General features: G+C 37.3%; 1 protein-coding gene across 2 annotated transcripts in view; it reads left to right on the top strand.

Annotated features, from left to right (window-relative positions):
- Positions 1–15874, top strand: part of MS4A4A (membrane spanning 4-domains A4A) — a 143542-nt gene that overhangs the window by 51596 nt on the left and 76072 nt on the right. The gene's annotated exons all lie outside the window — the stretch shown is intronic.

Below are 15874 nucleotides of genomic sequence, written 5' to 3'. Positions count from 1 at the left end.
CCATTCCTTGCATGGTTGTCATGGCAGCAGAAAAGGTGCTACAATAAGAAATGTAATTTAGGATGAGGTCCTGGAAATGACAAAAGAAAGTCTTGATACTTTGGGGCAGATTCCTCCCTAAGGACAAAACCTGGTCTACATTCCCCTCCAACATTATAACAGTTGTTAGAGCTAGGGAAGTGGAAGAGGCAACACAGTAATGGGGGGTGGAGAGAGAGAGAGAGAGACTTAAATGTTATATGATATCAATAATATGCTAGGAGAGAGGACATGTTGACAGAAGTGAGGTAAATTAGAGAAATTGCTTCAACTTCAAATCCCAAGTCTGCTCAGATTTTATTTCTATCCCTTTTAAGGCCTAGTCCCTTGATTATAGCCACTTCCCCGTGAAGGATTACTTTTATAATAGTAACAAGCTACACAAACTCATCTGCCTTCCAATTTATTGTACAGTATTGTATAGTTCCTCCTTTTATAACCAAAGCACAGCTAAATTCTCAGGGCTGAAAAATCTTCCCATGTAACCTTGTATTTTGTCCCATAAGCTCTGAACTTTGGGAATGAAACTTATGGCTCTGAGTCATATTCTTGGCACCACAAATTTAAATCTCTTTTCCTATTGCAGTGCTTTAAATTGTAACTTGCTGGTGCATAGCAAGAATACATAAAGCCATTTTTTGAGATTCCAAGCACAAAGATATTACTTTTATGCCTCTGTCTGTCCTCAGTATAATGATTCCAACCAAGTAATGTGGAGATAGGCTAAAGCCACATGGAAATTTTTACCTATGTATTTGAATTGATATTCAGATGTTTCACGGCCCATTTCCATAAAATTTTAGGGAAGTGAAGCTTGCTAATATCCTTCAAGTCATAGTTGATTTCAATGGAGCATATATGCTAAAAAGTCTCAGGTTTAGAGATATGTGCCCTTTTATTGGTAACATAAATGAAAAAAAAAAGTTATTGTAGTCCAAATTTGCTATGTTCAGAAAAAATTCAGATTTCTGTGGAAATAATTGTCATCCTATATTTATCTTTGATAGATCAATGAAAATACATTATGAGCTATCTAGCAATAAAATTGATTAAAGTTGGGTGAAGGAGGGTGAATTTCAGAGAAAGCTAGAGGGGAAAAGTTAAAATGGAAATAAAGGATTAATCATTTAGAGCATAAATTTTAGTAATGTATACACTCAAAATTATGAAAAGCAGTAAAATAAAAAGTACAAAATTATGAATTATAAAGTAAGAAGTATTTTTAAAAGAAAGATAAATATAATTAATAATTAATAAGAAATATATAATGTAAATGTGATTGAAGTAGTTAAGATAAGGACTTAAATGTAACAGTGTAACCAAAAAGTCAATTTTCTTATTCTTATCTCATCTAGAAAAGTTCCAAAAACAATTTGGACAAACAGAATTAGAACTCCATTTTGTTATGAAAGTGAGAAACAACTAAAATCTCTATAAATCAGGTGAAATGAGTGTTAAAAACAAAGATCGCATAAGGATAAATTTGGGGGAAAATGTAGAAAAAGTATCAAAGAAACAGGACACCATGACCACAGATTTCAGATTATACTTATCAAAGATATGCATCTCCTTGAGGTGTACAGCATAAATTATTGATCATAATCCTAGAAATTAAATGCATCCACTGATACCTATCACTTCCCTGGAGAATTATAGTTCTGAGAACTATCAAAGTCGGTAGTAAAGGAGAATCCCATCAAAAAGACACATGCTTAGAAAGCAATTAGTCTCTGAATAAGTCTTACATTGGAGTCCACAAAGAAGGAAGTAGATATCCTTGATATAAGCCTCCAAGAAGTCCCACAGATTAGGAGCATCTGGATATATACCAAATATAGAATATGTAAAAAGTATGGATAATTTATTCAATTGAAAATGAAATCACAAAAATGAAAAGTTAAAGATAAAGTGCAAAAAGTGACACAATATGTTCGCAACATGGTCTCAAACAAATCTCAAATATAAAATAATGTTGACAGAAAAAATTTTGCCAATATGTTAAATAACAAGGAATAGCTGAAAATAGAATTAGTCAACTGGAAAAAAATTGAAGAAATCACCAAGAATTCTACAGAAAAACAAGAAAACGGTCACAATAGAAGAAAGGTTAAAAGATTAGAAGTTTGGAATTAAAAGGTCTGTAATATGTCCTATTAGAATTCTAGAGAATGTCAGCAAGATGGCCAACTAGAAGTTACTAACCTCATCGCCATCAACACACACACACACACACACACACACACACACACACCAAAAATGAATAAACAACTACATTCCAACCAAAATAACTAAAGAAGATTTCCAGAAAACAGCAAAGGAGTAGTAGAAATCTTGTAGAGCACAGAAACCCAGAATGGCTGCATGAAGAAGGAGAGAAAATACCTTTCTTCCATCACCCCTTCCCCCAGTTAGAACCAGCTCTGAGTCAGGAGGGCCTTCTTCCTACAGGGAAAAGGTTAGTGACAGGATCCCAGCCGCTCCCATCACCACCATAGACACCTGCAATCTTACTACTGGAGACACATAGAGTCTTCACAGGCTCTGAGCTCAGCTGACAGCTACCTGAAGTCCACATGTCTGTTCTATCCCAGAGGAGGAGCTGACACTGTGCCCTGGCCCCCATGGCCTGAGTTGCTACTGTGCTGCTCCTTCTTGGAACTGAATCACTGGCTAGAGTGCATTCTGCTTCAGGAGTGAGTAGCCATTGCACCCCTCCATCTCTGAGGCTTAACCACCACTACACTATGCACACCTGGAAGCCATACCTGAGCCAAACTGCTGCTATCTACTCTCTGAGGCTAGGCTCCCATGGAACTGCTCCATGCCCCCATCTTAGTCGCTGGTGCACCCTGCCCCTCCAAACTCAAGTTGAAACTGTGCTCCACAGTTTCATCATCAAGGCTCCAGTTTCTATTGTCTTCATAGTTTGCCTTGATGATGTTGTGCACTGACCCCAGAATTAGTCTCAATTCCATCCCTGCTCCATGGGCTTGAGTTACTGAGGTGTGCTTTAGAGTTACAGCCTTAGCTTTGTGGGTAACCTGCATCCAGCCACAAGTGGGTGAGTGAACCTGTGCCATATGCCACAGCAGTTTTGCAAGACCCTGAGCCTAGGACCTCAGCTCGCACTGCCACTATGCCTGGAATACCTGTGCCTGGAAGGCACAACCTGTAAACCTTGGTGGAATCCATGTGTACAGGCTCACAGACTGCAAGAGATGTAGGGGCATGGCTTTCTCCACCTAGGATCAAAGAATATCACATATAGCTATGGGAGTGGAGCCACTTGTAAAAGCCTCTATTAGGGCAAAGCTGAGTAGGAAAGTGGAGTCAGAGCCAACACAAAGAGTCCCAATTAGGGATATGCCTAGTGGACCCATGGGAGTGGGGCTACCTTTGAGATCTCAGAACTATAGGGCTACTAGCATGCAACTCCAACCTAACAGAGCTGAAGCATGGACTGAGTCCAGCAAAGATATGGGAGCAGGGTCATATCTGAGGGCCCCAATCAGCACTCACAGGATTCAGGACATGGAGTCAAAGGAAATTATTCTCCAGATTTAAAACATAATTGTTTTCTCTGTTGGATTTTGGACTCACTCGAAACCAATTATGCCTTTTTCTTGCCTGGCTGTCTCTTTTGAACTGAGACAGTCTATTCTATACCTATCTCACCATTATATTTTGGAAACAAATCACTTGTTTTGATTTCACAGGCTCACAGCTAAAAAAATTTGCCTCCAGATAAGTCATACCTTGAATCTCATCCATATCTGCTTCTGATGACTCTGGACTTAGAACTTTAGACTTGATGCTAGAATGGGTAAAAACTTTTGAGGCTATTGAGACAGAATTATTGTATTTTGTATGTGAGAAGAGCATGAGTTTTGGAGGGTTGTGGATGAAATGCTATGGTTTCATTGTCCTCTCTAAAACTCATGTGAAAACTTAATTGCCATTGTAACAGTTTTAAGAGGTGTGACCTTCCAGAGGTAATTACATCCAGAGACCTTCATCCTCGTGAATGGATAAATGTCATTATCATGGGAGAGGGTTAGCTATGGCAGGAGTGGACTCCTGATAAAGAATAAATTTGGCCCCATCTGTCTCTCTTTGCTTTGTGCACTCACTTCCATCTTCCTCCATGGGATCACCCTCACCAGAGGTTTATGTCATACATGCCCTTAGACTTCCCAGCCTCTAGAGCTATAAGAACTATAGAACTGCAGCAGATACATGAATGATAAAAAATTAAAAGCTTAGTACTTCATAAAATTACCTAACCACAAAGGGAGACAAGAGATGAAGAAATAAATATGTACAAAAACAACCTCCCCCAAAATAACAAAATAGCACTACCAACTACTTACCTATTAATAATAACCTTAAATATAAAGGAATTAAATTCTTCAATCATAGAGTGGCTGAATTTAAAAAAAAAAAAAAACAAGATCTATATGCTATAAGAGTCTCACTTTAGCTTTAAGAAAAAACATAGGCTGAAAGTGAAGGGATGAAATACTCCATGCAAATAGTAGTCAAAGGAGAAGGATTGCCTATACGTAGATCAGATAAAATAAGCTTCAAATAAAAAACTGTCAAAAGAGGCAAAGAAGGTCGTCATTTAATGAGCAATTGAGCATACAGTGTAGGTAACAGAAGGCATTAATGACAAACTACCAGAAGTTTTTGAGACAGGGTCTCGCTCTATCACCCAAGCTGGAGTGCAGTGGCGTTATCATGACTCATTGCAGCCTCGACCTCAGCCTCCAAAGTAGCTGGGATTACAGGTGCACACCAGCACACCCAGCTAATTTTTGTGCTTTTTGTAGAGACAGAGTTTTGCCATGTTGCCCAGGCTGTTCTCAAATTCACAGGGTCAAGCAATCTTCCTACCTCAGCCTCCCATAGTGCTTGGATTATAGGTGTGAGCCACAGTGACTGATCTTAAACCTCCAGATTTTTAACACAAAGTAATTAATTGTTGGGCTTTCAACAGGGAAAGGACACTTGCAGTTTCATAGCCTTCTTAGGGTTCCTGTTCCCTTTAGATCTTGCCACTCTTGATTAGCGACTACTTGTAGGGTTGTGAAATAATCTCCACATACTGTCCCTTGCACCACCTTACTTTTTTGAAAGAGAAATTTTGAGGAAGACTGGATATCTTCTATTTAGGTATTCAAATGTTTGAAATAAATTGTCTCCCTTCTGGGACAAGTTGGTAAATGATCAAACTATGGGCTTTTTTGTAATGACTTTAAGCCCAGAGGAGGACAATTCTCCCAAGTTTAACAAAATTGGAGGGTATGTATTAAATTTAAGACCAAAAATAAGGCCTGCTATTTTATTTTATCTCTTTACTCCATATCTAAAATTTGTGTTCTTTTCACAGCATGCTAAAGTCTACATATAGGTCTCAATATACCTAAATAGAAGGGTATTAGTTACATTTAGGTCTTACATTTTGGTTTTTGCTTCACTTTGAGTTGTTTTGTTTGGTGTAAGAAAGTGTCCAACTTCATTCTTTTGCATGTGAATCTGAAGTTGTTCAAACATGATTTGCTAAACAGACTATTCTTTTCTCACTTAGTAGTTGTGTTATCCTTGTCAAAAATCAACTAGTCATAAATATAGAGGTTTATTTCTAGACAATTCTATTCCATCCCATTTTTATTTTTAGACAATTTTATTCAATTCTATTCCATTGTTCTATATGTCTGTCCTTATGCCAATACCACAGTGTCTTAAAATTATAGCTTTGTAGTAAGTTTTGAATTGGAAAGTGTAAGTGCACCAAACTATTTTTCTTTTTCAAAATTGTTTGGACTATTCTGAGTCCCTTGTATTTCCATTTGATTTTGGAATTAGCTTGCAAATTTCTGAAATAAGTTTGCTTGAATTTTTTATAAAGATTGTGTTGAATCTGTAGGTCAATTTGAATAATATTACCATCTTAACAATATTAAGCCTTCCAGTTCCTGAATATGAGTTTTTTTCATTTGTTTAAATTTTCTTTAATTTCTTTTAACATTTTGTAGTATTCAGTGTGCAAGTCTTGTGCTTATTTTGATAAATCTATTCCCGAGAATTTTGTTCTATTTGAAACTATTGTAAAGGAGATTGTTGTCTTAATTTCATTTTTAAATTATTCAGTGCTAGCATATAGAACTCCAATTTATTTTTGTATGTATATATATATTTAACTTTTAACTTCAGGGGTACATGTGCAGGTTGGTAATACAGGTATTGTGTCATGGGGTTTGATTTACAGATTATTTTATCATCCAGGTTTTTTTTTTTTTTAATTTTGAAACCAAGTCTTGCTCTGTGACCCAGGCTGGAGTGCAGTGGTGTGATCTCAGCTCACTACAACCTCCGCCTCCAGGGTTCAAGCAATTCTCCTGCCTCAGCCTCCCGAGTACCTGGGACTACAGGCATGCACCACCACACCCGGCTAATTTTTGTATTTTTAGTAGAGATGGGTTTCACCATGTTGGCCAGGCTGGTCCTGAACTCCTGACCTCAGGTGATCCATCCACCTCAGCCTTCCAAAGTTCTAGGATTACAGGCATGAGCCACTGAGCCCAACCATATCACCCATGTTTTAAGCCTAGTACCTATAATTTACTTTTTATGCTCCTCTCTCTTTTCCGAGCCTCCACCCTCTAATAAGCCCCAGTGTGTGTTGTTCCCCTTTATGTGCCCATGTGTTCTCATCATCTAGCTCCACTTATAAGTGAGAACATGCAGTATTTGGTTTTCTGTTCCTGTGTTAGTTTACTAAGGATAATGACCTCCAGCTCTATCCATGTTCCTGCAATGGACACGATCTTGTTCTTTTTTTATGGCTGCGTAGCATTTCATGGTGTATATGTACCACATTTTCTTTATCCAGCCTACTGTTGATGGGCATTTAAGTTGATTCCATGTCTTTGCTATTGTGAATAGTGCTGCAGTGAACATATGTGTGCATGTGTCTTTAAAATAGAATGATTTCTATTCCTTTGCGTGTATACCCAGAATGGGATTGCTGGGTTGAATGGTATTTCTGTTTTTAGGTTTTTAAGGAATCACTGCAGTGTTCCACAGTGGTTGAACTAATTTACACTCACACCAACAGTGTATTAATATTCCTTTTTCTCTACAACCTCGTTAGTATCTGTTTTTTGGGTTTTTTTTTTTGACTTTTTGTTAATAGTCATTCTGATTGATGTAAGGGGGCATTTCATTATGGTTTTCACTTGTATTTCTCTAATGATCAGTGATGTTGAGCTTCTTTTCATATGACATCTTATTTTGAAGTGTCTGTTCATTTGCATATGTTATTTATATCCTTGGAGCTTGCTTAACTCATTCATTAATTCTAATAGCTTTTTATTTGGTGGGGGAGTGATTCCATTCTATTCCTCATTGGATGAGTATTTTTATCATAAAAAGTATTGGATTTTGTTAATTTTTTAATCTATTGAGGCATTTGTGTGCCTTTTTGGGGTTTTTGTCTTTTATTCTATTAATGCATTATATAACACTGATTTTTTGAATGCTAAATTTTATATTCTTGAGATTAATCTGACCTTGTCCTCATATATAATCTTTTTTACATGTTGCTGAATTCTGCTTGCTAATTTTTTTTGAGTATTTCTGTCTGTATTCATAAGAGACATTCATATGTAGTTTTGATCACTTATGTTGTCTTTTCTTGATTTTGGTGTCAAAATAATACTAGCCTTATGTAATAAGTTTGGAAATGTTCACTTCTTTTCTAGTTTTTGATGGAAGGGTATTAATTCTTTTTAAAATGTTTAGTAAAATTCACCAGTGAAATCACAGGAGCCTGGGCTTTCCTTTATAAAAGTTTTTAAAATTCCTCATTTAATCTCTTATTACAGATCTATTCAGATTTTGTATTTCTTTTTTTTTAATTTCTTCTTCAGTCAGTTTTAGTAGTATCTTCATAAAAATTTGAACATTTCATATGTTATCTAATTTATATGGATATAATTTTATAGTATCCCTTATAATTTCTTTAATTCTGTAAGTTTGGTAATTATGTTGCCTTTTTCATTCCTGATTTTAGTGATTTCTTCTTGTAATTTTTGTCATTCAATATAGCTAAAGGTTTTTCAAATGTGTTGATCTTTGCAAGAATGAACTTTGGGTTTTGTTGATTCACTCTAATGTGTTTCTACTCTATTATTTTCACTCTAGTCTTTATTATTTCTTTTCTACAAGTTGTTTCCATTTAGTTTGCTCTTCTTTTTCCAGTTTATTAAGGTTGAAGATTAGATTATTGAGCCCTATAGATTCACAACCAAATTCTAACACATGTACAAAGAAGTGTTTATACCACAGAAGAGCTAATAAATACCAAAGAGCTAATCCTACTGAAACTATTCCTAAAACATAAGGAGGATTCCTCCCTAACTGATTCTTTGCAAAATGTCAACCATGAACCAGCCTTACGACCTATCCCTTCCATTCTCAGATACATACAAAGAGAAATAAAAACATATGTCCACACAAAAACTTGTAAAATGAATTTTCCTAGCAGTATTACCTATAATAGTGAAAAGGTGCAAACAACCCAAATGTCCAACAACTGAGGAATGAATAAATGTGCAAATAAAAGAGTTCTTCTATTCGCCAGACTAGTGTAGTGGATCCTCTTAAGCAAACGAGTTCTGGAATTAAATTACCTGGATTTAAATTTTGGCCCTGCCACTCTTTACTCAAGTTAATTAATCTTGTGTTTCTGTAACTCTATCCTGTGAATAATACAGCATATCTCATAGAGAAATTTAATGATGAAATAGCACATGTAAACATTTAAACCAGTTCATGTCACTTAATAAATACTAACTACATATTGACTATTATTATTGGTCTTCCTACTATCACTTACTCATTTCTGGCTTGAAGTATAAAACATAAATTTCCTCTAAAACTTCCTGCCACTCAAGGACATGTTAAAGAGGGACTTTATTCCTGGCATGACCCTGCTCCAACCTGTCCTGTCTTGGGGGAAGTGAAAAAGCAGAGAGGAGGGGTCTATATAACTGGTGAGAGCATGTTATTCATTGTACCGTGTTGTCAGAGGTTGACTCTTCCTCTCTTTTTCAGTTTGTCTCAAAGATTGGTCAGAAGAGTCAGCATTGTTTTTGCTCTCATGGACTAGTTAGATACAAGACTATGTAGAGGTGGGCCAAGAGGCCCTCCTCTTCCTCTCATAATCTCTGTTCTAATGATAGTGGAGTTTATGAGGTGACTTACATTTACATTTTATTGAGTAGGTATAATCAAGCCTATATGTAGACTTCAGCATCCCCTGAACAGAATACAAAATTTAGATTTGGAGCAAAGGAATAAAATAAGATAGCAGGCCTTATTTTTGGTCTTAAACTGAATCCATACCCTCAAATTTTGCTGAGCTTGAGAGAATTGTCCTCGTCTGGGGTTAATTTTGAAGTCATTACAATAAAGCCCATAATTTGATCATTTAGCAAATTGTTCCAGCAAAGAGAAGAGGTAATTTTTATTTCAAACATTAGAAGACCAAAGTAGAAGACATTCAGTCTTCCTCAAAATTTATCTTTCAGATAAAGGAAGGTGGCACAAGGAATAGTATGTGGAGATTACTTCAGAACCCTACAACAGTCCCTAATCAAGAGAGGCAAGAGCTAAAGGTAACAGGAACCCTAAGAGGGCTAAGGGACTGAAAATGTCCTTTCTTAGTAGAAGGCCCAACAATTAGCTCAGTTGTCTGTGTTAAATGTCTGGTAGTTTGTCATTGATACCTTCTGTTACATACCTTCTATGCTCCATCAATCATATTCTAATCCTACACAACCATTTTTTAACTCTGTATTTCTCCCATCTCCTCAAGCCAAGCCATCATCCTATTTTTATCAGGAGTATTGCTTACAGCCTCTGAATGTTCCCCGGTGTCCATTTGTGGCCTTGGATGTTCAACCCACCCCTGACTTTGTAGCCAAATGATCAAATGCAAAGACAACTGTGTCACCCTCCCCTTTAAAGTCCTTTCTTTGCATTTCACCACCTTTAGTATAAAGATAAAAATTTAATGTTGTTGATATTGCTGCTACTTCAACCCATATCTATTATCGTAGCCTTACCTTGAATTTCTCCTTTTTATTTTTTAAAGCCCCAAGTATATTTGACTTATTTAAGTTGTTCTAAAGTAATTTCATTCCTATATTGAGACATTTGCATATGTTGAGCCCGTTTGCAGGAATGTTCCACTCCCCCGGCCATGACCACCTTACTAGAATAGCAACAAACCCACCACAGCATCTAATCTTCTCACACACTAACAGTTTTGCATAGTCTCTGTCTTCTCTCAGACACCATTCCCCCACATCCCCTATTTCTCACATGTGGATTACTCAACCTCTAGTGGTAACTAAGGATTTAAGAAATCTATGTTATTTTCCTTTTACACCACAGAAACCAAAGTTATTTTGAAAGAAACTGAAGATAATTCTTCTTAGTCCATCTAAATGTGTACTTTATTTTTATTTATTTATTTATTTATTTATTTTGAGGCAGAGTCTGGCTCTGTTGCCCAGGCTGGAGTGCAGTGGTGCGATCTCAGCTCACTGCAAGCTCCGCCTCCCGAGCTCACTGCAAGCTCCGCCTTCTGGGTTCACGCCATTCTCCTGCCTCAGCCTCCAGAGTAGCTGGGACTACGGGCGCCTGCCACCACGCCCGGCTAATTTTTTTGTATTTTTAGTAGAGAAGGGATTTCACCGTGTTAGCCAGGATGGTCTCGATCTTCTGACCTCGTGATCCACCCTCCTGGGCCTCCCAAAGTGCTGGAATTACAGGTGTGAGCCACCGCACCCAGCCTATTCTTTAATGTAAGGGAAACTCGGCCCCAATCTCTCAGGCACACCTTCAGACTGAGAATTTAGGACATGTTGGGTCTGTCTTATCAAACACACTTGGTAGTTCTCCCTCTGTGTTTAGTGCCTCTCTGGTAAGGCTATAAGCTTCCCAAGGGCCGAGCCATTATATCAAATTAAGGCTTATAATTAACTCTTATGATTTTCCATAATTCTTTGGTAACAGGTCAGGTTCTGGTCATTCAAGGCTGGTGCTCTGTCTTTATAAGACATTCTTGACATAAATTTATATAACTGCCTCCTATCTTTACACCACAGAAATCCATGTGTTAATTATCTAGGGTAGATAAGGTGCCCAAGGAAAGAAACATGTGTTTACAAGGCTCCACTTCTCTACAATCAAAATATATATATTTTTTAACTGCGGAGAATATTGGATACATATGAGGCAAGGACATTTCTTTCAGGTTGGAGAAGACTCTAAACCTTGGTTTTCTCACATCACCTATATGCATCAGGCTCTTGACAACTACAATGTCTTTCTCCCACACCCCTGATAAAGAGGTGGGGGAACCTAGACCACCCTTCCCTCTTCTATTGGCCCCAGTCACCTTGTGGATCAGCAGCACCACCAGTCTCTTGTTTCCTCATTTTTATGTCACCATCCCCCTCATGGGTCACAATCCCAAGGAGAGAGCATGAGAGTGGTACAAATAGCCATCCCTTTTTCTTGGCAAAGTTATCAAATAGACTAGAAACCCAAAATGAGGCCTGAATCTGGATAGTTTTTAGAAGGATGATGGGGATGCAGAAATGGTGGCACAGGAAGGGAAAAGGCCTGGGCTAGGAACCAAGAATTCTGTTTTTTGTTTGTTTGTTTGTTTTGTTTTGTTGTTGTTGTTGTTGTGCTCCCAGCCCTTTTGTTAACTTGTGTGATTCTGGGTACATTATTTCCCTTTTATGGGTTTCATTTACTTCATCTGGGGAAAGATTACAATGACCACGACTACTTACAAGCTTCTTTCTTATCCTAAGAATGCTAAAAGTCTACAAGGTGTTTTTCATTAGCAGATTTTATCATGAGCAGCCTCAGTTTACTGCCTGGGTGCCCCATGAATAGTGCCAAAGACCGCTGGAGAACCAGGTCAGGCCATAGCCCATTTAAATGTACAAGGCTGGGGACCCTGCCTCTGCCCTACTCCATGTACACCAAATTCTGCACATGCTAGATCTTTTCTTAAATCTTGAATTATAAAAATAACCAGTCAGAGACAAAGAATAAAGACCATGGAAGAAGTACATTAACAGTAGATGAGGTAATTAATCAAAGTTTAAAATGTTGCTTACAGTGTTTTGGTATCCTGAGAATTTAAGGGACAAAAGTAACTAAAACAATCTTATTCAGCCTCCAATGTCAGCCTTTAGGAGGCTTTTCTAACTCCCATCAACTGTAGCAAAGACTGTTCCTCAACCACCCACAACCCTCACCAAATGCACATTTAAATGTGCACTCAATCCACCCCAACCCTGACTATCAGCTTGGGTCATGGGAAGTGACCTCATTTTTTTTTCTCACTCCACTCCCAGAAATCCTAAACCCAGGAAGTGAAACAAAGTATCAGCCCGAGAGCCTAGGAAGGCAAGTCCCTGGACCTTCCTTTCTTCAGGCCTGCAATGTCTGCTGTAGGTCTGATGAGTGCAGGGCTCTGGGCAAGTTCCTCAAAGTTCTTTGTTCCAGACACAGTCAGCTTCCCCCACTCCACACCTCACTGAGTTTAAATCTGCATTCCTTTTCTAGTAGATGTTTGGAACCTTAAAGGATGTGTTGAGAACTTCTGAGACGCACAACTAGTTCCTCTTTTTTATCGGAAGCATTAACTGATTTTGCATTCCCAATGTGGGTGTGGATGTTTATTTTGAAATTTGCTGAAAAAGCAGTGGCTGCCTGATACAGTCTTTCCTATGAAAATAATAGTGCTAATTACTGTGGGTATCAGTGGTGGAGGATTTTCTGTGTGCCAGACTCTGCTCAAAGATTGTTATATAACAACTAAGTAAATGGTAATTTATAAATGCCCCCTTTCACAATTTCACACATTGCCACAGTACTCTTTTCTTCCCAGAGAACTGCTATTACTATTGTATTAGGTTGGTGAAAAAGTAATTGTGCCTTAATATACACAACTTAAATATCTCATTTTCATAATATTTCACCTTTGGAGGTTCAACATGAATAGCCATAAAATGGGAACAAGTCGGTTGTACAGCAATAATTAATACAACACCTTTCTAAGTCAAAGAAGCAGCTGGTATCATAGAACAAGCTGGTCTTTGACTAAGACAAACCCAATGGCAATCATTTCTTGTATGACCTCATTAATCCCCTGAACCTGATTCATTTGTAAAATAAAATAATGCCTACTTTACATGGAGGAAAGCAAAGTGGCGTGTAATTTTCATTCACTCAGCATTTTCTTAGAGAAAAGCTACTATAAGCCAAGCAGTGTGCCATGTGCTTCAGATAAAATGGTGAAAAATGATTTTCGCTCAAGGATTTTATAGGCTGCTTGACAATATAGACAAGTAAATAAATCACCCATTATAATCAGTTACCTGCAAGGTAAAGTGGCAATGCTGATGAGTAAATAAATCATTACAACCCATTATAATCAGTGATCTGCAAGGTAAAATAGGGTATCCTAAGAGAGCTCATAGGAGGATCAAAGAACTCAACGTTGGGTAGGCAGAGGAGACTTCCTAGATAAGTGGACATCTAATTGGAGACCTGATGAATAAGCAAAAGGCACACAAATGGAAGACGGATGGAGCTAGGTAACATTATTATTCCCATTTTCCAGAAGCTGGAACTGAAACTCAGAGATATTCCTATAGCTGGTATAGATGAGATTGAAATCCAGTTTTGCCTAATCCCAAAAACTTTGTTGTCTATAATCTGAAATTATTTTAATTCTCAGAATTAAAATGGGTTATATTCCAGAAATATTGTCCTGGTTTTCATGTAAAGCAAAAATAGGAATAAATAATACTGAAATCAGGGAGTTAGGGTCAAGAAAGAGGCAGTTCTCTAGGGAAGGGATGATGGTTACTGAACTACCTGTGATGCTAGTGAAGTTGGAGAGAATGAATGGATTTGAAAGATGTTTAGGAACGAGAAATGACAGTACTTATTGATATAACGGTTGTGTAAATCAGGAGAGAAAACAGGAAAGGATGGCGCTCAGATTCTGGGTTAGGAAACTGAATGAGTGATAGAGCCATTCACTAAGGCAATAGACATGGACCAGGACAGAACTGCAGGAACAAAGAGTAAAACTTGGAGCATATTTAATTTGAATTGTGTGGGGACCTTCAAATAAGGTTGACAAAAGTTGGATAACTGGCAGGACCTAGGGAATGAGAACATGGCTGTAGAGGTAAACCCAACAGCTCTTCACCCAGAGGGATGAGGTTACCCAGGCTTGTGGGAGGAGGCAGAAAAGATCAAACCCTTTTTGCTAGAGGATAGAAACAGTATTATCAGAAATAAGAGTTCCCAGAGGATGGCAAAAAGAGATTAAAGAAGATAATAGGCAAACTAGGAAAATGTGGCATTACAGAAGACAAAGGTACAGAGTTTCGTGACTTTATAAGAGAGGTTGAAATTCTAGACTAAGAAGAGATGTCAATCTTTCCTCCTCTTCCATATGATGTGATGTGAGATATTATTAGTGTTATTATTAGCAGACAAGTGATTGAGGACTTATGGTGATATAAAGAACAATAAAATTGAAATTTGACAGAGAAACATAAATAGAATCACCCTACCTCTAAATAAGCATAGGACAAAACTAACTACTATATAAATAAAAGCAAATAAGAAAGAGCTAAGTTCAGTGTCAAAACAACAAGCAGCAGAGAAGTAGGTCAGAGCCCAGAGCAGTTGTTAATTAATTTTTAAAATTATATTCGAAAAGTGGGGTCAGTTGTTCCTCTGTCCCTCATGCAGGCATCACCTAACAACGTAGTTTATCCCCAAACCAAAATATGAGAACTGTTTCATGAGCAAAAAACCAAACCAAAAAACTGTTTTATGGTTCTGCTCTAGACAAGTATATAGAATGTGAGTGCCAGCTCTGAGTCAAAAACAGGAAAGAGACAAGAATTAAGGTCTAAGCTTCCATTCACAGGGTATAAAGGAAAAGCAAAAAGCAGAGAACATTACAGAATTGATTCCCAAATGAAAGTCCTGAGCTCACTCTTTAGAGCTGGGATTCTGATGATGAAGACATAGAGGTCACCTTAGTCTGGAGAAGGGGTTTTCTCTCAACTACATCACAACCAATCTATATGTATAACCTGGCTTTATGACCCCTCTTCTCTCACAGTCACCAGATGTAAGCTATGGTAAGCAGGACCTGCATTCCCTAACATGATAAGGGAAATTACTAAATGAAAGTGTAAATGAACACTGAATATTTAAGAAAACCAATGTTGTAAAACAGAGAAACCAAATACAACAAACAAATGAACAAATGAAAAATGTTTCCTATTTTTTTGATTGAAGGCTCTGTATACCCCTTTATTGCATTATTTCTCCCTCTAATTAATTTTAGTAGTTATAAAGTCTTTTATTGTGTGTTCTTGTAATCCTAAAAATTAAAGCATGTGCATTTGATGTATCAAATTCTAATAACATTTAGAACATTTATTTCCTCCAGGAAAGTCAATAGTGTGATGGTAGATTTAATCCCAAATATATAAATAAATACGTCATATGTAATAAAATACAAATATTTCAGGCAAAATTTTAAAAAGCCAAAACTGAACTAATTACTGTTTAAAAGAAGTAATTTTTAATGTATACAAAAACTGTAAAGTACAAGGATGATAAATGATATATTGAGCAAACCTTAACCCAAAAAAAAAACTGATCAGAGAAAATTGACCTTAGAGCAAAATATGTTACTGATGAG

The sequence above is a fragment of the Pongo pygmaeus genome, chromosome 9 (assembly GCF_028885625.2).
Source record: "Pongo pygmaeus isolate AG05252 chromosome 9, NHGRI_mPonPyg2-v2.0_pri, whole genome shotgun sequence".
Lineage (NCBI taxonomy): Eukaryota > Metazoa > Chordata > Mammalia > Primates > Hominidae > Pongo > Pongo pygmaeus.
This window is presented reverse-complemented; position numbering and strand designations above follow the sequence as displayed.